Raw genomic sequence first — 21,343 nt, forward strand, 5'->3', positions numbered from 1 at the left:
AATTTCAACTAATGAAATTTCATGAAAGGCACCAGTTCAACAATGATAAGGGCTTGGCAACTATTTACAGAGATTTTATGGAGATGTGAAGAATCAAAACTATTTTGTGGGCTATTCTGGAACTTTCTTTGGTGCCTAAAAGGAATTTCCAGAGGCAGACCATTTGGCTAATATTAAGTGAAATGGACATCTGATGATTTTCTCATCAAGTTATTGGTAGTCCATCTGTAGCAGGTGAATGATGTCCCTCAAATTCACTTTCTAGAATTTTCTTCTCCTTAATAGTCATTACCATTTTTATGGGCAAATATGATTATCAGAATAGGCTGTTTCTTTGACCATTAATTAGAAACCCTATTTTCATGAACTTATGAAAAGATTCATTATGCTTATGTGACTAGAAAAAATTATTTTATTTTAATATAGAGTTGAGAACCCAACAAAAAGAAACATTTTAACTTCCCTCCCACCCCATATCACATAATACAAAACAAATGACTTTCAGCCATGAGTCATAAGAGCAACTCTGTATTCTCAATGACTCTACTAGACAGTAATTAAATTTTTATTTCTTTTAGTTTTGGCTATTTAGATACAGGTTTAAGAAAAATGGGGGAGACTCTGAGGTTTCGTTACCCCAGAGCAGCCTTGGGTTGGTTGTTTATTATGGTTTTTGGCCAATTACCAAAGAATTTCTTGATGCATGTACAGAAGAGCCCTTAATTAAGTTTCAACAGCAGTCGAGAATCCCATGCAGCTAAACTGTAAACAAACACAAGCACTGGTACTCTTTAGATCATGTTCTTTATCACCCTCCCCAGTCATTACAAAGAGATAAAAGGAAGTGGTAAAGTCTGGATGAACACAACACACTTGGAACATCTTCAGGGCACCAAAGGGCTGCTGTTTTTTAGGTACAACATGCAAAATATGACACTATACATGGGTTGTGCAATGTTTCCCGATGTTTTGGCCAAGTCTAACTAGTGAAAAGCAAGTAGATTGCAGCCCAGCAAAATTGAGACCACTTTCGACAACTGTAGAGCTATTGTGATGCTAGAATAATTCTGGTGCCAGATCTTGGTTAACTATTCCAGTTCGTGTTGTCTTGATGTGGTGCAGTGCCATTTCTAACACTTTTAAAATGCTGGGCCCGGATTCTAGAACATTCAAGGTCTAACATCCTGCTCGAGGCTTGTCTGCTCCTTTTCCTGGGTTACATGTTGATGCTCTCAGTGGTCCCCCAAGACATACTGTTTTCTTTACATCGTTAGGAGATGAGTGTGATTTGGGGTGATTTCATCAAATTCCTTACCTTGTTCACCTTTTTGAGGTTAGAGCAGGTTTGCGACTACCCATGCCCAGAACTTGAACTCCGATTTGACATTGCCCACATCCCACAATAAATATACATTAAATGTGTAGATTCAGCTCATGTGGGATAGGTCACAGAAATCCTGGCTCAAAACAGAAAGGTGAATGCTGTGTAATATCAGGAAATTATTTATTAGACTCGCTTGCATAACCAGCAATCATAGGGGTTGAGGAAAACAAGGCTCAACATTATTTTATAGACACAAATTAGAAGTAAGTCTATCACTGGCATGAGCCTCACATAAACATCTCCTGACACACAATCCCTGCCAGCACAACACCCAGGGAGCATATGTTCGTAAACTGCGGGTAAAGTGTGTATCAGAAGTTTGGTTTCCCGGGATGAGCTCTTCTGGGGAGACACTGTGATCATCTCTAGTTCACAGAGTTTATGCTCAAATCTCTAGTCATGTTGGCCTTTAAAAAACCTTGCAGTTAGGCATCTCTGCCATAAAGTGGGAGAGCTGGCATTCTTTAGGACCTGGGGGAGTTGTTGTGTTCCACTGGAATGTGGTGAATGGCTTGTAAATTAGAGTCCCTAATGAAAACTCGCTGGTATCCAACTGGAGCAATCATCTGGTTAAAATCAGGCAGTAATTCCACTAATTTTACTGCCCTTCTCCCAGCCCTCAACGCCTCATTTAGGGAAAAAATGTTTATGTTCCCCTCAAAACACCTGCATTTTAACTTCAGTCCCCAAAGCAATTACAGTTCTTATTTTATTTCATGTTATGATTTTATTTTATTATTTAATTTAATTATATATTTTATCTTCTTGGTTAGGTCTGTCTGCTGTGAACTAAGCATTCCTTTCCTCTGTGAAATTTAAGAAAAGAAAACCAGCTCTGAAATCTTTAACCGTCATTCTCACTAGTCATGTTATTTTTGTGCGCAGAGCAGTTTCGCAGCTGTTTCCCAGAATCCTTTAGATAGTTTTCAGAAAATAATAGCAAACGCCTTCCCAGAGAAGATTTGCCATTGTGACTGAGTTAAGGTCTGAAGACACAATGGAATGGCTGCCACTTATCCAATAGACAGCCTTCCAAACAGACTGTGACTTATATCAAAATTTAGTCTCACTGAGACCCTCCACACTTTTACTAATATAATATCACCAAAAAAAAAAGTGTTTTGATCCCCAAGGAAAAGAAAGTTTTATGGCAAAGTTGAAATATGGTATGAACGTCTGTTATATTCTTTTTATCCTCATGAATTAATAGAGCTTGCTTCTGGTTTCCATTTGTTTAAATTTCCTGAAAATGAAGTGAAAATTTCCTCTCAAAGTTAGATAAAAATTCACAACTTTGGATTACATTTTGTTTCTTGATACAAAACAGAGGGAGAAGAATTTCATGTAACATATACACAAATCTCTCTATTTGTTTCCAAAGCGTCACCTTCCCTCCACTCTCCCCCACCCCCTACAGTGTCTGGGGAACATCTGTGAGCTGGGTAGGCATTCTGGGTAATGACATGCAAATGAGTCCACCAGTTAACAGAATTTCCTTGTCCAATAATGGAATTGGACCAACATGTCGGTTTTTAAATTGGAGCCAGGCTTACCCGGCCAGATGTGCAAACAAGAGCACGTGTTCCTGGTTTTAAGGATCTGAGCAGCCATACCCCGTGGGGCAGAGGGGAAGATAAAACCATGTGACAGGCTATGGGATAAAGAACGAGAACCGGCTAGAATGGCTCTCTTGGGTTGTCTGCATATCAGTCATACTGAGTTATTCTTAAATATCTGCTAGCTGGGGAGAGCTGCCCACATGTCAGTGAGCAGCCTGCTGGCTTGGGTAATTGAGGGCAGCTCCCCTTGCCAGGCTGTCACGTGGACCCCTGGACCTTGGCTTATGGACCTATCGGGGTTGTGACTGATGAGCTCACCTTCAGAGGCAACCCAAGTTGCTCAGGTTATCAGGTGCCTAAAGGGTTTCTTCTTTAACCTAAGTAAGAGTCCTCCTGAAACACAGATGACAAGAAAAGGCTGATATTCTGTGTTCTGTGCCTTCCATTGGACATCCTTAGCCAAGTTTGGTTGCCATTGCTAGCAGTGAGAGAGACCAGAGTAACAACTGCAGTTCCTACCACATAAGAGGCAAGCTGATACTTTGTGCTCATTACTTAGAAAATAAAACTGTTGCCATAAAACCTGTTGAAAGAAACTCAAAGCCTGAACAAGAGACCCCAAATGAGCTTAAATCAAAATTTGTAAAGCAGCTTGAAGTAGGGTTTCAAAGCTTTCCTTTCTGAAGTGAAAAGATATCTTACCATTCTTTTGACAAATGAAAGCCAAAGAATGCACATTATGGATGTCACAGTGAATGACCATCAAGCAACCAAGACTCATGGAGGATCAGAAAATTAGCAAACATTTGGGTGTATTTCTCAAGGATGATGGATATGTTTAACTGATGGCTATTGAATTTATCAGGGTCAGTGAGCATAATGAAAACATATTTTATTGGGCTATTAAAGGGGTAAATTGTTTTCATATTTATTCATCTGTTCCCAAGGCTAATTTTGGGGTTTTTAGAACATGCTTTTCATGTTCTTAAAATGAACAGCTAAACAAATAAAGCCATTAGTTTGAGGACAGAAGTATCTGCCATAGATAAAACACAGTAATTGTCAGTACAGGCCTAAGCAATGGTTATCTGACTTTATGTTCATCACCCACAGTAAATAGTCACCAAAATACTCAAGCGAATAAAAACATACATAAAAATAGAAATATACATCTGGGGGAAAAAAAAAAACAACCCAAAAAACCTTTGATCAGGTCAATTTTTATTAAATGAAACAAAAAAGCAATATAATTATAATTTTAGCTGAGAACATTGTACTTTGATTCACTGTTGAGAAAATTTTCACAGAATGGATAATATGAATAATCTGGGAAATCTCCATTTTAGTTTGCTTAGTTAAAAACATCAACATTCCCAATTAAAATGGGACCTCTCAGATACTCCCATGGCACGTTTGGGATGTTAGAAGTTTTCAGAGAGGAAATACTATTTGGAGAAGGGAGGCCCTCTTTGACATTTCGCAGTGAAATCTACATGCTAATTTGCAGCTCATAGAACTAGAAACTGGCCCTAAAGATGCTTAGAGGTGATGGCCAAGCAGAAGTTCCCAGGGCTGTCCTGTGCCTGTTGGCGTTCAGTCTCTCTCTTTAATAGTCCAGCTTCCACAGGCATAATCTGGTGGCCAAAATCCAATTTGGGTGTCACCTGCACTCCAGTCCCTCAGTTGGCATGCTCACTTTTTGGATGTTATAGCAAGAATCTTGAGCTGCTTTTCTCTTCAATTAGTTTCTTCTCATATTCCTCCATTGGTTGCTTCCCCCTACCTTGTTCTTAAATGCTGGTACTTTTGGTGGTTCTGTCTCAGAATCTGTTCACTTATAGTCTCTTCCTTGGTGATTCCAGGAACTTATAGCTTTAATTATCACCCATCTCTTTCTTCAACCCTGATGCTGCTATGGAAAACGGGGCTTGTGTTTTCAACTATCGACAGGCCTCTGCTCTTGAAGCATCCTTAGGTATTGCAGATTCATTGCAGCTAAAATACAATTTGCATAGCGTTTGGCAACACCCGTTCTTCCTCCTTGCCTATTATGGTTAAGGAAGTCACTATCTGTGCACTTTGACCCCTCCTCTCTCGCCTGTTGCATCAGTAATATGCTAAATACCATCGCTTTGGGCTCAGACATGTTACCAAACTGAGGTCCCGCCTCTCCATTCACACACTCCCATTGCCCTACCCTAGTTCTTATCAACTCTTGAGATTGTTGCAACAGCTTTCTTCTCACTCATTTCTCGCTTTCCCAGTTAATTCTCCAGCAACCCCAGAATTTGTTTTTACTTCTAAAAAATGGATTAGATAATGTCTCTGGTTAAAATTGTCCATTGGTTCTTTCCTGCTCCTTATTGGATAAAATTCAAACTCTCAGTGTGGAAAAGCCATCATAATTTGAACATAATCTTTCTTTCTAGCCCGTCTCCTGCCTCTCCTCATCCTCCACCATCATTCACCACGGCGACTTCCTCATCGTCTTCCTAGCACACTAAGTCTGCATGTTTGGGCCTTGGCACGTGCTCTCCTTTTTTTGACTGGATGGTGGCCTAAGCGTTCAAAATAACTAAACCATTTATTTGGTAAAAAGCACTTATGGGGCAGAGGTGAAAATTAGCTTAGTATATTATCGTGGTCAATTACACCCTAACAATTTGGAGATGACATGGATAGTAAGACAGATTATTATTGCTGGAAAAAAAAAATTGGCTGATTATCCTTCAGACTTTATAATGGGAAAATGAAAAAGAAGGAAATTTCAATGCAAAGTAAGTTGGCTTGTAGATCTCCAGTGAGGAGCTTTCTTCTATGCCAAGAAAAACACATGTCCGGTAGCTTGGGAAATGCATGTGTTTGGCTAACGAACACAACTGGATAGGCAATGGAAGAGGAAAGTGATGGATAAGAGAAGAGGTTGTCAAGATGCAGGGACATGGAAGTTGGTTCCCTGCAGGTCTGGGCTATCACAGAATCAGGCATCTCTCTCCACACTCCAATAGCAGTAATCTAGGCTGAAATTTACATTTCACATTTGTGTTAGCTCTTGGAATTGGGTAGTGAAAGTGTTAGGGCCGGTAGATTAGGGAGAAACAGACCAAACAGCAGCAGTAGAACAGCCAGGCGTGCAAAATGTGCAAGAAAGGGTAGATAGAAGTATTTGCTTCAGCTTTAAACCAATGTGTGTGTAATTAACAGCTCCAACTCATGATTTAATTTCCCCAACATATTACTCTTCATTGTACACCCTTCACGGAACTTGGTGAATTGGCTGTGAATCAGAAAGATGCTTCAAGATGGGCCTGACATAGTTTTCTTTGGGTTCATATGACTAAAATTTGGTGGTGTTGGTGAAAATCAGCACCCCAATAGAAAAGCTCTTATCTCAGCAGCAGCTCGGGGACTAGCAGGTCCACGTTGGAAATCATGACTTCTTTCCTTTCCAGTTATTAGTCTCTCTACCAAGACCACCTCCAGTTGCCAATCAGCACCAGTTGTAAAGGGATTCATGCTAAATGAATATCTTGATTTGGCTTCACTTTCCTACATTTGTATAAACATTCAGATGGTAACACCTTTCAGTCCTTTCTAAAGACACTAAATTTCAAACAGAAACAAATTAAATTCTCCACCTCTCGAACAGGGAAAACACACACACATACACAGAAAAAACCTCAAAAATTGGAATTTCTTAAAACTCTATTAATTTGGTGGCGGAGTGTGGTACACGCTGTGAGATAGCATACCTTGCAGAGAGAGGGAAGAATAAAAATATTGGGATATTATAAAATTCATTGAATGGATCTTAAATTTTCATGGTAATGTGTTGCAGAATCAGATTCTGTAATCACCTCTAAAGTACATATGCGTACAGGAAGAAAAGTTGATCATAAGGAAACATGAATTATTTGTAAGATGACTCTACCCATGCAAAAATGCAATTAACAGCAGACAATTCTCTTAATAATTCAAACAAAATTCTCTACATTTCCTTAATCAAGTGTGTGTTTTCATTAATGATTTTTTTCTGCCTGAAATATTCAAGTGATTTCTTTGAATGTTCAGTTTATGTACACACAGGAAGTGTACACATTTGAGTATGTTCCATAATTAATTTTAAAGTGAAAGAGGAACGTGCCAACAGGTAGTGCAGTGAATCCATTATCTGAACAATTGGAGCTTCAATGACAAATGTGAGCAAACTATTTTTCCCTCTTCTTAAACACACATATATTGTGTAAATAGAAAAATATTTCCATTTGTTAAAGGGCTTTTTCACTTTGCACATCTGCAGACATAAAAGAAGCCACAGTAAGCCACAAACAAGATCAGGGAGCTGTAACAAGCTTAGATTATAACAGGCCGCAGGTCTATGAAAAAAACACTGTCATTAGAGATTTGATTTTGTTTTTAATAGTCAGGCAAATGAAAAGTCATTTTATGATCAAGTGTGATGCCATGTGTTCTCGTACATAAGAAAATTTGGTTGAACTGATCCAATTTACAGTAAGTTAAAATGGGTAAGATAAAGGGTAGAACACCTTTATCCTCACCTGTTTGTGGTTCAGTATGCGTATGAAAAATACAATTAGGGGAAGAGGAAAAAGTACAACAATGCTCTTTTAAATTCTTGGCCCAGTTCCTACTTTTAAATTCTTGGCCCAATTCCCACTACACTGTGGCACACACCTGGTATGTTTTGGGAGAAGGACATATGTTTGGCATGCTTCTGCAAGGAATCACCTTTAATCCCAAGATACCTGGACACCTAAGTCTAGAGAGTAGGTCTGAACTGGAAATGCTCAAAATCAGAACCTTGAAATGACAGTGGGTTGTTTAAAGTTCTAAACATTTATGATGCTAACATGGAGTAATGATTTTCAGATTGTATCAAATTACCATTTCATTTTACATAAAACATGTTTTTGCATCTTCCCAGCTCTAATTATATTTTATTCATTTCTTAAGGAGACCATATATATGAAATCCTTATTGTATTTACCAAAATATTTGACCTTTTACCACATTTTCATAATTCACAGAAGTATTAATATTCATTTATATATTACTTTTATATTGAATCCAGCATATGTCAAGAAAGCAAACAATAATTAACAGCTAATTAGGAAAATAAAATAATGATGAATCTACAGTGAATTCTTTTAGATTTTATACTTTTAGTTCTACCTTGTTTTTTCTTTTCTAGAATTGTATTATGGTATTTAACTTTGAAAGAAACCTCATCTTTGGAAAGTCATCTAAAATAGAAGATTCTGCTTCTATTTTAGTTAGATGTCCCTTCAATCTTGCATTTGTCCCCACATCTGCCATTAACTTCTCAGTGTAACTGCAGGCCAAGTTTTACTGAAGCTTTCAGTTTTTAAGGATTTTGGGATAATCCTATATCTAAGTCTTCAGAGTACCTTGGATCAAGGGCCTAAAATAGTTGATATCATGTTTTAGTCTCACAAGGCCATGGATCTCTTAAAAGCTAGAAACCTTTGTTTTACCTCACTTCCAACCCCAGGATGGAGCAAACCAGGAAGAACAAACACTCATAATTTCATAACAAGCAATTTTCTCCTGTTGTAGGTGAAGCCCCACGCAAAGAGCAAAGAGAAGCAGGAATCAGCTCTAATGTTGAGATAATTTGAAAGACAATGTGAATAATTTAAATCTGAATTATCTGGTTGCGCCTTAGTGTCAATTAAATTAACCGAATAAATTATCCTAGGGCTGATAATTTGCAGAGAACAAAGAGAAGTAGAGAGTTAAGATAAATACCTGAAGGATTCATTTACAAACTCAGTTCATCATGTTTTCAGTCCTAATTACTCAGTTTGGCTATCTAAGTTGATCTATTTGCAGTATAATTATATAATTGCTGAATTCTCCACTCCAGGTTGCCGAGAGAATTAAACGAAAGTATATTTAAAGATTTTGGTTGTGCTTGGTCACATATTTAACTCTTCTCCACTCCACTCCATCCTTATCACCACCCACCAATGGATGGTCAGATCTCTCATGGGCAAAGCAAAAACAGAAATGGCATCACAACCTCATCTGATTTTGTGCCATTTTTCTCAGTGCAAATGAAAACATAATTAATTTGGTCATAGGACAGTTATAAAGACACAGCTACAGGCTAGGACTACTTCTAGAACACCGAGCCAAAGAAAAAGCTGAACAAGTATCAGTGAGTTAACATATCTGTATCAGAATCGGGCAAAGGGGTTAATATTTTGTCAGTATCTTTTACGTACTATGTATTTATAAAACATTATAAATAGCAGCTAGGGCAATGGGGTATTGTACCACATTCTTTCCACCTCATGAACCATTGTTTTTTGTTTAATTCAATCCTCACAAGAATCCTCTAAAAAGTAAACAAAAACAGTTTTACAGATGAAGATGCTAATGTTCAGCAAGGTTATAAAACATGACCCAAGTCACATAGATATTAAATAGTAGAAAAGATGTTAACCCAGGCTTTTCTTGCCACAAATTCTTTATTCTTTGAAGTCCATTGCACTTCCAATACATTTCATGACATTACATATGCCATTCCTTTCCATCCCATATCCTGCAGGCACTGTCATTCCACACAACAATAGTCATGCAAATATCTATCATTGAGGAAAATACGTGTTTGGCTAAATTTTATAGACTGGCTAACCTACTTTGGATTTAAATGAAAGCAGTCAAAGATTCCATCAGCTGGATTTATTCACACTGACCTTAAAACTAGAAGTCTCTTTTTTCTGGTTTAAAACAAATATTGATTAGTGAATTGAGAGCTCTGATTTCTATGCAAAATGGTGTCAGCCTCAGATTAAATATTTTTCCTCCCCGGTGTAGTTCCACATCCCTCCAGTGGTCCTCCTGGGGAGACACATAGGATCCTACGTGATTGTAAAGAGGGGTAGCTGAAGTCCTACAGAGAGGACTGGAAAGAGGGTTTAATAGAGGATTTAATAGAATTATTCCCTACCTGAATCTTAACAGAAACTTTTTTGATCTAAGAGTCAGAAGAGTGGGTTTAAATATCTATGGCAATGCTGATTGACGATGGGGTCTTGATCAAGTCACTCATCTCTTTTAATCTTGGTTTTATCACCAGCAAAATAAAACCATCCATGTCTACCGGGCTTGTTATGAGGATCGAATGGAAGGATATATGTGAAAGTTCTTTGAAACATAAAATTAAAAGCACTGTACAAACGTGAGGATTATCAGCAGGCTGTCTGTTCCATTCCTGTTGCCAGGCAAAAGCCTTGGCCACCTGCCCTGACCTCATCTTCCTCAAGACAAGCAGGGTGCATGGTAGAAACCGGAAACAGGCCACTCTCACATTATTTTAAAATTTGTTATGAAATTTTGCCAAAACATTATAAATACCAGCGAGGGCAATGGGGTATTGTACCACATTCTTTCCACCTCATGAACCATTGTTTTTTGTTCAGAACTCATAAGTTAAAATGCATTGAGTTGCAGTTGCTGAACTGGGCCAGCTTGTGAAATGCCTGATATGTAATGCTTGATTCTAGCCAATTATCTTTAGTTCCTCTCTTTTATTAGTGTTAAATTTGAATTACAAGGGGAAGGGTGGGAGTGTAATATTTTATTATCCCTCTCTGTAATTATCATTGGTTTTAGCTCTTTGTTGATTTTTGGACGACTACAAACCCATCCTTACCTTTCTTTTGTTTTACATCTGTTTCCTAAAAGCAAAAGGTAAACTTTCTTGTTGCAAAGTTTGAAAGAGAAAAAAAAAAGCACAACAATCTTAAACTTGTAGTTAACAAAATAAACTGCAGATAAAACCCCTGAAGGTCTTGGCAGCAAATGTTTCCCACTAAAAGGGGACTCTGTGCACTCATAGTCTGAAACAAATTAGGAAGGAGGGGGAAAAATCAACAGCTTGGGGTGAAACCGGGGTTGGTGCTGCCTCATCATTTTTTAACCAAAAATAAAACAAGCAAATTTTATTTAACTGCAGGTCAAAATAAAAAAAAGAAAAATTAGAAAGCCCCTCATCTGTTCACTGTAATTACTCACAGAGTGCAGTCTTACCAGCTGCAGGGTTCATGGATAAACGGAGAAAACCATAATTTTCTCTCCCTGGGGTTGAACCTTCAAACATAGAGTCTGGTCCTCACAGTATGCTTTTAATATACCATAAGAAATAGAGTGGTTTTAGAGTGGGTCGCTATCTGTTTTTATCAGAATGAAATAATTGTGTGCAAACAAGAGTTCAAGCTCTGGGAAGAATGAAAAAAAAATCTTCTCCAATTGTTCCCACTGAAAACACTCTATTCTTTCCCTAATGATGACTCAGTGATATCTAGACTTTTATCATTAAGAGATGGGTGAAATTGGCCACACTTTAGATTTGTCAAATGCTACCAATTTCTTTCCAAATGTTTTTACTTCAGCACAACCAGAGAAAGTTTTTTTTTTTTTTTTTCCTCTGAGAATATCTCCCTTAATTTTTAAGCCCAAGTGAATATTATGGAAAATTTGACTCATATGTTTCTGATTTATTTACACTTAACTCATTGAACTGGTGTTTTGTTTTTTTTTTAAAGTTGTTTGGTGTCCAAAATACCCAATGCATGTTTTTAAAAACCATCCTCAAACCCTTACTTTATTTAAAAAGGGAAGTTAGATTTGGGCTGCAGGGAAATAGAATTTGAGCTTAAAAATGTCAATTTTGATTTGAGATTGAACTCATAAGGTTCATGTGGAGTCTGAAATAGAAGTAGAAAATCTATGTTTTTCTCCTCTAGCGAGGCTTTTCTTAATGGGTAATTTCACCTTGTCATCAGGATCTAATCAGACTAAAACAGATTAAACGGAGGGTATAAAGAATTCATTTCATAGCACTGCTGTTTGGTAGGCTGGGTAACAGAAGCTGTCAAAACCCTTAAAGTGTATTCTGGATCATCCGTAAACTTCTTACCATCTCTACCCTTGATTGAGAAAGAAGGAATACACGTTCTGAAAAGGACAGCTTGTTAGAAGGGGGGAGAGATCTCAAGGTGAGTTGAATATAGGTGACTCTGAGATGTGGGAGAAATTTCGTGAAGATCAGAGCTTAGGCACACCTCTCTGACGTCATGCCTCTCTGATGATGGATCAGTTCTGAGGAGCAAGTCCTCGGGACTCTAAATGAGGTCATCTCCACAGTGATGAGGAGGATATTTCTAGCTTTCCAATGTTGGCCTTACCATTGCTACAAGTCCCAGTGAGCAAATCAACCAAATTTGTCTAGTTCAATTTCTCCATTTGGGAAATGATTAAAATCCAGACTGGAAATTATTATAAATGTTAGTAATAATTATATATAAACATGGATCTAGAATGCATTATTGAATAATAATCCCAGGTTTGCCACTTATAATAAGCAAAATCACTTAAGAGCCTTGAGTTTTGCTTTGACACTTTGTAAATTGCTTGTAGTAATTTATCTCCCTCAGAGGCTGTGTATTGCAACACTTAAAGAGCTAGAAATATCAGGGACCAGATCACAGTTTTACAGAGTCTAAGATCTGTGATTTGGACAAGTTGTTTAATTCTCTTTCCCCATTTATGAAGAGGAGATAGAAGTAACACCTACCTGGGCTTGTTAGAAAGCTTAAATGAGTTAACACATAGTGCTTAGCTCACTATCTAGCACACTGTGAGACTCAATACATATCACTACCATATTTCCGTAATTCCACAACATACATTTTTCTGCATTTAATAACCATGAAATTGGACTGTATCTTACAATAGAAGGTAGCTTATAATTGTCATTGTCCCCGGGGCAGTTGTGGCATAATTGTCATTGCCTGCACATGTGCAAACATCAAAAACTCTAGCATCAAAACTAGTAGAATGGTTGTTAATGGCTTGGAAAAATAGTTCCCACAAACTATACTAAGCACTCTTTTAATTGCCAAATAGGAACTAAACAGGTGTGAGGGGGACACAGGTGCAGTGACACATTAATCAGTTTAGCGACATCCCTGAAGTAGGAGTTGAGAGAAGGTAGCTCTTTGTAATGGCAGAGCTGGACTAGGAGTCCAGCAAGGAAGGCTCTCAGTCTTCGTCGTCTTAAAAGATTTTATCCTTCTCTTTTGATGGCATAGAGGACAGTCCTGGAGGTGAAAACTTGGACACTGGCAAAAATGATTTGGAATAAGAAACTGGTTCAGAAGAGTCATTCTCTGAATGTAAAGATGTATTAGGCTTTCCTCAACTCATTTATTTTGCTTGAATTTATATACACACATGCATACACATGAAAGAATAATAGATGATAAACATTTGTCCTCTTTGGCCTGAAAGAGTCCTCTCAGTAAGTATAAAATAAACATTATAAACAATAAGAGAATTGTGCAATAGTTTAATTGAGAGTGGTTTTTCTTTTTCTTTTTCCTTAATGATGCAATTGTCTTACAGTTGATGGTATCTTAGATTTCATAAAATGTGGTGTTATTGTGGTGAGGGCTGAGTGATAAACTGGATGAAGCTACCAGCACGAGACCTGGTGCAATGTGGATGTTCACTGAATATTTGCTAAATGTAGTCAACATAGTGGGCTCGACCCCACCTGATCTGACTTCTACTTGACACCCCGAACAAGCCCTGTCACACTTCTCAATCCCTTTCCATGGTCCATCTTTGTACAGGGTCTTTGCACATGAAAGTACTCATGTCTAGAATGTTCTTTCCCCACCCCCCCACTCCCACCCCCTGGCCTAGAGTGGTAGATGTTTCTAGGGCTCATGAATAGTTCTGGTTCTCCTCCATTCCCGAAACACACGAAAGGATTTCACTCAAAGTTAGCCATGGTTATGTGATTTGCTTTGGCCAAGGAAGTATGGGGGAAACAATCTGTTTCACATTCAAGCACAAGTACGAATCGGTGTTCCATCCCCTATTCTCTGTCATTCTGCTGTGGCAAACCAAGAAGCACTTGCACTGAGATAGGGGTGTTAAAATAAACAGAAGCATCCTGGAAGGTCACACTCCAGCTTGACCTGGATCTGTCATGATTTTATCTGTTCACGAAACACACTTTTGCAATTTGGGGATGCCTGTTAACGTAGCATCACCTAGCTTATCTTAGTTTAGTCCACTAAAACTTCAGATCCCAACTTGAGGGTCTCTTATCCTCCTTCTGCCTCAGTTTTCTCATCTCTAAAGTGGGAATGATAATAGAAAGTATCTGTCTCATATGGCTGCAGAGAAAAGATACATCTTAGAGCTTGGGACAAAACTTTGGTACATAGTGAATTCTCAGTAAATATTAAATCTTATTTTTTTCTTAAGAAATCTTTCTTTGGCTAGATCAAATATTCTGTTTTAGACACTCCAAGCCCCTTTTCCTTCTTTTTCAGCTAGAACATGTCTCGTTAGAATTTTGCATTTGTCTGTGTGCTGATTTGATGAATGTGTGTCTTCCTGACTTGAATATAAACTCCATGAGGGCAGGTACCAGGCTCATGTTTACTCCCTATTGTATCCACAGAACTGGGCACAGTGCTTGCAGATAGTAGATGCTCAGTTAGTATTGCTGAGGGAATGAAACTGAAAATTCAAACACAACTTTCCACTACCACAGGGTTTTCAATCTGAATGATCCAGAAAATAGCTCTGGTTCACTTTTCCATCATAGACACATCCTATACGTATTTGAAAAGTTGTGACAAAGGAAGTATTTATAACAACCAAAGCAGCATTTCCAAGGATTGAAGCAAAGTGGAAAAGAATTAGGAGTAAATTGCTTTCTCTATCAGGTAAGAAATTCATCTTGCATTCTTTGATTGTTCTGAAGAGGATGTATGCTTTACAATTCAAACTATACCCTCTTTGGGTGTGAAGAAAAGCTGATGTGAAGCCCCTGTTTGTAGGACCTCAAACTGCAATATCCTGTAGAATTGTTGATAGAAAGACTTGGAAAAGGAAATCAAAACATATAACTCCAACAATGAAAAACACGTCCTGGATTCTCTTATTTTTTCAGCCCCTGTTCTTTCGTACTCTGCTGAACCTTTTCCATGAACAGCCTTGGTGCATTCTTTTAACAATAATATCTTAAACTTTTATAGTGCCTTATAGCTAAGCATCTCTAGACGTTTTACAATAGCATTAAAATGAAAGTCAGTTCTTCTCTCAGAATTGCCACAGGGTCCACACTAAAACTCAGCATTAGCTACATGATCCTGAAACTGAGGAGAGGCTGGGGACTGACGGAATAGAGTATGACCCCAAGTTCTCAGCATCCTTGGCTGGAACTCGCCCCTCAGAGCACGGAGGTGGAAGGCAGGGAAAGAGATGATAGGAGACTCGTGACCCATGGATATGTTCAAAACACAGGGAAGGCTTAAAATCAGGGCCCTCAATTCTCAGACCCCCAATGCCTCCAACCTTAGCCTTTTTTGGAAAAAATCTACATTCATGGCAAAGTGCTGGATTATTTGTAGGTGCAATCAAATATTTACATGACAGAAGACTAATTTTCCGATTTGAGCAATCTCAAAATTTTTGCTTAGAAATGTGTGAAAATATTTCTCTCTTGGAAATCTATTTTTGCTTCAAATATATGATTGAATATGTATAAATTATGTATATATATATATATATATATATATATATATACATATAAAATCTCTGCTGACTCTTTTCAACATTTTTAAAAAAGGCTAAGATTCACTGGGTCATAACCCAATTTTTTTTTTTCCATTACAATGATCTAATCGGTAAAGCATAAGATTCAAAGCTGAGCTACATTAGCAAAGTAAGGAGAGAATTAAGGCAATTATTTCAGTAATTAAGGGGACCGCCAAACCTTTTTTGGCTGAAATGTCTAAATAAGTTGAGGAAAATGTGGGATGGGGCAGCGAACGCACTTGCGTTTTCTGAATAAAAGCCTCATTTGGCCAATTCGCTTTGATAATCGAACCGGAGTCACACATTTTGACTTGTTTTCCTCTTAGCCAAAGTGAAGGAGAGGGTTTGGGTCATTAATAATTGATTACTTAGGCAAATCTCTTTCTCTGCGCAGCTGTAGAGGAGGGCAGGGACTAAATTTGTTTAACACCCCCTGGATTTCCGGAATGCACCATCCCATTTCGCTGAGGTTCGCCATCTGGAATAATAAAAGTTTACCTTTCTGGCGGGGCTGCAGCCAATCCCCAGAACAGAGCGTTTTCGTAGCTCTTTCTGTGTAATTGCGAAGCACGCGTAACCCAACTGCCCTAGGAAACCAAACCAAGGCGATTTCTGAAGTTCCTTTTACGGATCCCCCATTCAACCAACCCTTCTGTGTGCACCCAGAGCCAGTGAGTTGATCTGTATTTTCCCCGGTTGATACCACGCCCGAGAGGGCAATCCCGGGCGCATCTGTTTTCTTTGCTCCCCTGCTTTTACTGCCGAGCTGAAGTTTAGGTGTAGCTGCCTTAAAAAAAAAAAAAAAAACGACAAATGTGTTCTAATTTTAGAGCATCATAGCAATAATTGTTTTTATTTCCGTGGGAGAAAAAGTGAAGGAAAAACAGCTTTGACTTAATAACCACCTTAGCCTGCAGCCTTCCACTTTATTCATGAGATTTTTTATCTTCCCTCTCCCAGCACTTTTAGCATCTTCTTTAAAGCAAAGCCTTAAATTACCTTTGCAAAGGTTATATGTTTATTTACAAAGAGCTGGTTAGCAATGGGCCTTGCAAGGCGAGAAGGGTGGCTTCTGGCAATAAACATCTTCCGCTCTCTTAACCACCAGAGCAGAGTGAGTAAGGTGATGTTTAGTACTTGAGACATATTATAGTTTATGGCTTCATTAACCATCTGACCTGCATTGTGTGCAAATTTCGTGAAACTATGATGTGTATTTATTCCTTGAGGTATGCTGCTTGGTGGTATTTTATTCTTAAAGGAAAATTGCGATAATTATCTGTCCAAGGTAAGAGTTTTACACTTTCATAGTACGAATTATAAATTCAGTCACATATATGCATTGTATCTGTGCACTAATTATATACATAGAAATGTCAGGAATCTCAACCCCACCCGGGGTCACACAGACATTAAAGGAAAATGAAAGGCGGAGAGGAAACTTTGGCTGCTTTGCACAAAATAGAGATTTTACTGGGGCCTCAAGTATCTAGCCATTTCAAAAAGACATGATTTATATTTTTAAACCCAATTTCCAGATGAGTACATAGGTTTATTTAGCTACAAATAAATGGGGGGAGATAGGCAAAGATCTGATTAATTTTATCCTTATAAATAGCCAAATGTGGAAACACAAATCCTTGGATTTTTTTGGGGGGGGGGCAAAATTAGTCAATATGTCATTGAAAAGAAGCATTTTTATATGGTATAATTTGTGTTTGTGTGCATGGGAAAATGGAAAAAACACAGAGTTGAAAGTCATGGTCTAGATTTTGTTTTTGTAGATAAATACAGGTGAAATTGAGCATTATAATGACAAACACCAGTCTTTCCCCTGTGTTCCCGATTTTCCACAGTGATTTCAGATTTGCTGGGTAAACACAACTCCCCAAAAAAGACTCCCACTCTGCTTGAGTTCCTTCTAAAGTTCTCAACTATGGAAGGTTCGAGATACTGGCCAGCATCTATTAGGATCTCTCCATCTTTCTTCTGCAGTTATTTATCACTTGATAATTTTTTTAATTTGATTTTATTGTGATATACTCACATACCATATAATCCGCCAAAAGTCTACAATCAGTGGCTCACAGTATTCTCATATAGTTGTGCATCATCACCACAATCAATCTTTGAGTATTTTTATTACTCCAAAATATATTAAAAAATAAAGAAATAAAAAGAAAAACCCCAAATCATCCCATACCCCTCATCCCCACTATTATTTATATATTTTTGCCATTATTTTATTACTCATCTGCCTATACACTGGTTAAAGGGAGCATCAATCACCAGGTTTTCACTTGATGGTATATTAATTTGTACTTTTTTTCCCATGTGTGTGCTTACGCATTGTATTTCCCCAGTTATAGGGACAAGCCTTGAGGCTGTTGAAACTGTCTGTTGTATTCCTGTTTAGCATTTAGCCATTTTCTGCCTCACTCATAGTAGAGTCTCAATAAGTATTGGTGGTTTGACTGACTGATATTAAATCTAATAATGATTACCAAGTGCTCAGTATTGCATCTGGCTCTTAGTAACTCTTCAATAAATGTTAGCAACTTAGTCAGGTAGTTAACGAAGCAGAGGAAAAATAAATATTTCAGTATCCGTCTTGCTTAAACTCAGTCAAATGAGAACTTGATGTAAAGCCCTGTTTGTCATATTCAAATAAAGCACACCTTCGTATTTCTTATGCACTTAATTTTTCCTTTATCCTTAAACATTGCGTGCTCCTTTACCTAGATGGAGCCTCAGCACTCCATCCAGTTATCTCTAATGATCTCTGAGGACAGATCATACATTTTCCAGATTGCTGTCTGGAAACCTGTCACTTTTCCAATCTCCCCCAGCTGTGAGTGGTGCTGGAGAATCTCAATGGGGGCTGCTGTTTCTCTGATGCTTCCCAGCAGCAGGAGGCCCAGTCTGATGATTCTTTTTGAGTCTTTTATGGCTCATACGCTCACTTAGTGTGGTTGTGTTTAACTACACCTTCCTAATCGTTGCAATTAAGGAAAAAGAAATCATTAGATGCTTTCAAATTATGTTGGAATGTGTAAAATGCTTATTTGTGCAATGCCTGAACCAAAATATTAAGCTGCCAGGTTTTATTTATTTTTCAATATGGGAGGATTTTTTCCCCCTTAACACTCAATTCATGTAGAAGACTGCAATGGGGTATGGCCATTGTGCCCTGAGGATAATTATGACCAATAGGAAAATCTCCATAAATGTTGTAATGGGCCAGATCTGTAGAAGACAACTGGGAAGTCGCTGGCCTTACAACTCAAGGTGATGCAATACAGGTAAATTATGCCTAAATTTCTTTTCTTTCATGTTTTGATAATGTAAGGGAAGCAAGTTGGCTGTTTAAATTTCTGTCTGCTTTCCTCCCGCTTGGACCATGTTTTTACCTGATTCTTTATTAGATTATATCTGAGTTATTAATAAACCCCAAGAGAAATCTTTGCTTTTGAGAAGGAGAAAATGGGAAGCCCCACTTCCCAGTGAATTAAAGGTTTTTTTTTAAGATGGCATAGAAGACCTGATTTAGCCATTCAGTGTTAAAAAGACTGTGGTTGAAGTAGAATTGTGTCACAAAGCTCATTAAAGGGATTGAATCTTCCAAGGAGTGAGAGCTTCCAGGCAGGGGTGGGGGTAACAGAGAAAGATTGCAATAACTGAAGATCAAAAAGATAACATGAGGGAAAAAATGATTTCCTCTTGGTACTCCTGATCAATCACTTTTTATTTGGTTGTGCATGTTGCACACTGCACAATTTTAAGAAACATCATTCACACATGAATCAATGCGAATCATACCTCCTAGAGGTTTGTAGTGCACAACCTGCAACCTCTCTGTATCTCATTTTCCCTGATCTAAAAATGGTAAATGTGAGGATACTAGGAGGACTGTGAAGGCACCTGGCATGGAATAGGAATTTTAAAAAGTTATTTCCCTTCTTTCAGTGCCTGTGTACCAGGTATCAGACATCAAGGCGAGCACCTGACAATGGTTATGACACTGATGAGGCTCAGTAGCTTAGAGTATTTCAGATCCAGATGTCCCTGGGAAGCAAGCTGTCTGGTAGTATAAAAGTGGGAAAGGGTTGTGAGAGCAGTGTGGTGTTATCTTAGTGAAGGTGATGAAAGCTACTGTAAGGAAAGCTGTATATAAAAATATTAGCCAATGTCAGTGGCTTAAATAATATTTCCACCAAATGTCAGTGGCTTAATACTATATTTATCAATCACGTATATTCCAAGTGGGCATTTCCAAGTGGGAAGGGGAAAGGAGCCTGGAGGTTTACATTGGCTGGGCTTAGCAGTGGCTCCAACACTTTACTTATCATATTCTATGGGTCTAATCTCACCCAACATCGAAGGAGGTGGACGAGTGTAGACTAGCTGTGTGTCCAGGAGGAAGAGGAAATTAAGTCTCTTCCAAAGTTTTACAGAACCACCTGGATTTCATCTTTTCATGCTGGTAGAAGACGTCCATATAGGATTGTCCACATAGGAATCTCTGCTTCTCACAAAACTGGGAAACAAAGTCGCAAGAGAGGAAGGTGGGATCACACACAAGCACACACACATGCACATGCACATACATACACACATACATTTGTTTGTTTTTTTTAATTCAGTTTTATTGAGGTATATTCACATACCATACAGTCATCCATGGTGTACAATTAACTGCTCACAGTACCGTCATATAGTCACACACACACACATTTTGAACATAAAAGTAAAGTTTTTTTCATTAAATCTGATGTCTATATTTTTGAATGCTTACTCCTTTGTATAATTAAGAATTTTAGATTCTTCTTCTTTAATGGAACAACTTATTTCAATTAGTTTTGAAAAATACTGTTTGTTTTTCTATCAGCCTCAAAGAAAGAATTCGATTTTACTGGCTTTCCTGAGTCATGATCCAACTCAAATTCATGCAGGTTATCCATTGGTTCTCTCTCTCTTTCTGTGTCTATGTCTCTCTTTTGAAATGACAGTGGGATAAAGGAGCACATGAGTTATCTATGTTGTCTACATATATGTAAATAATTTGTCTCCTTTTGTTTGGTAGCAGCTATAAAATCTATGTACTCACCCATTAAACTTAATACTCTGAAAATACACACAGCTTCACAGAAATGTACTTGACATCTGTATGTTCTGCCCACACAACATTTACCTCTCTCTTTTGAAAAACTAGCAAAGGAACTGTTGCTAGAAAACAGTAAATCTGGTATGTTTAACAAGAGGGTCTCTTAACTAACCAACTTCTTTCCTTCCTTCCTTCCTTCCTTCCTTCCTTCCTTCCTTCCTTCCTTCCTCCCTCCCTCTCCCCTCCCCCCTCCCCCTCCATCTCCCCCTCTTTCTCTCTTTCATTCTCTCTCCTAACATGAGAGCTTGAGAACCTAAATATCCTCCTCACAGGCTAATATTTTTTATATACAGCTTACCTAAGCTTAAGACTGTGATTCACTTGTGCAACACTGTGCCCAGCCACATCTATGCCACTACTTGGGCCTTTCAGCAGCATTGTGCTCTTGTGCTGCTTAGATTTTCCACATTACAACATCCTTCAATCTCTGCTTGACTTGCATATCTCTTCAATATCAACTTTGAATTTGTATTTAATTCCAATTTTCCTCTTACCCTCTCCAGGAACTTTCTTAAAGAAATGCAATTTGATAACAGTGATACAACTGTATATATACTCCCAACTTGT

The sequence above is a fragment of the Choloepus didactylus genome, chromosome 4, assembly GCF_015220235.1.
Source record: "Choloepus didactylus isolate mChoDid1 chromosome 4, mChoDid1.pri, whole genome shotgun sequence".
Lineage (NCBI taxonomy): Eukaryota > Metazoa > Chordata > Mammalia > Pilosa > Megalonychidae > Choloepus > Choloepus didactylus.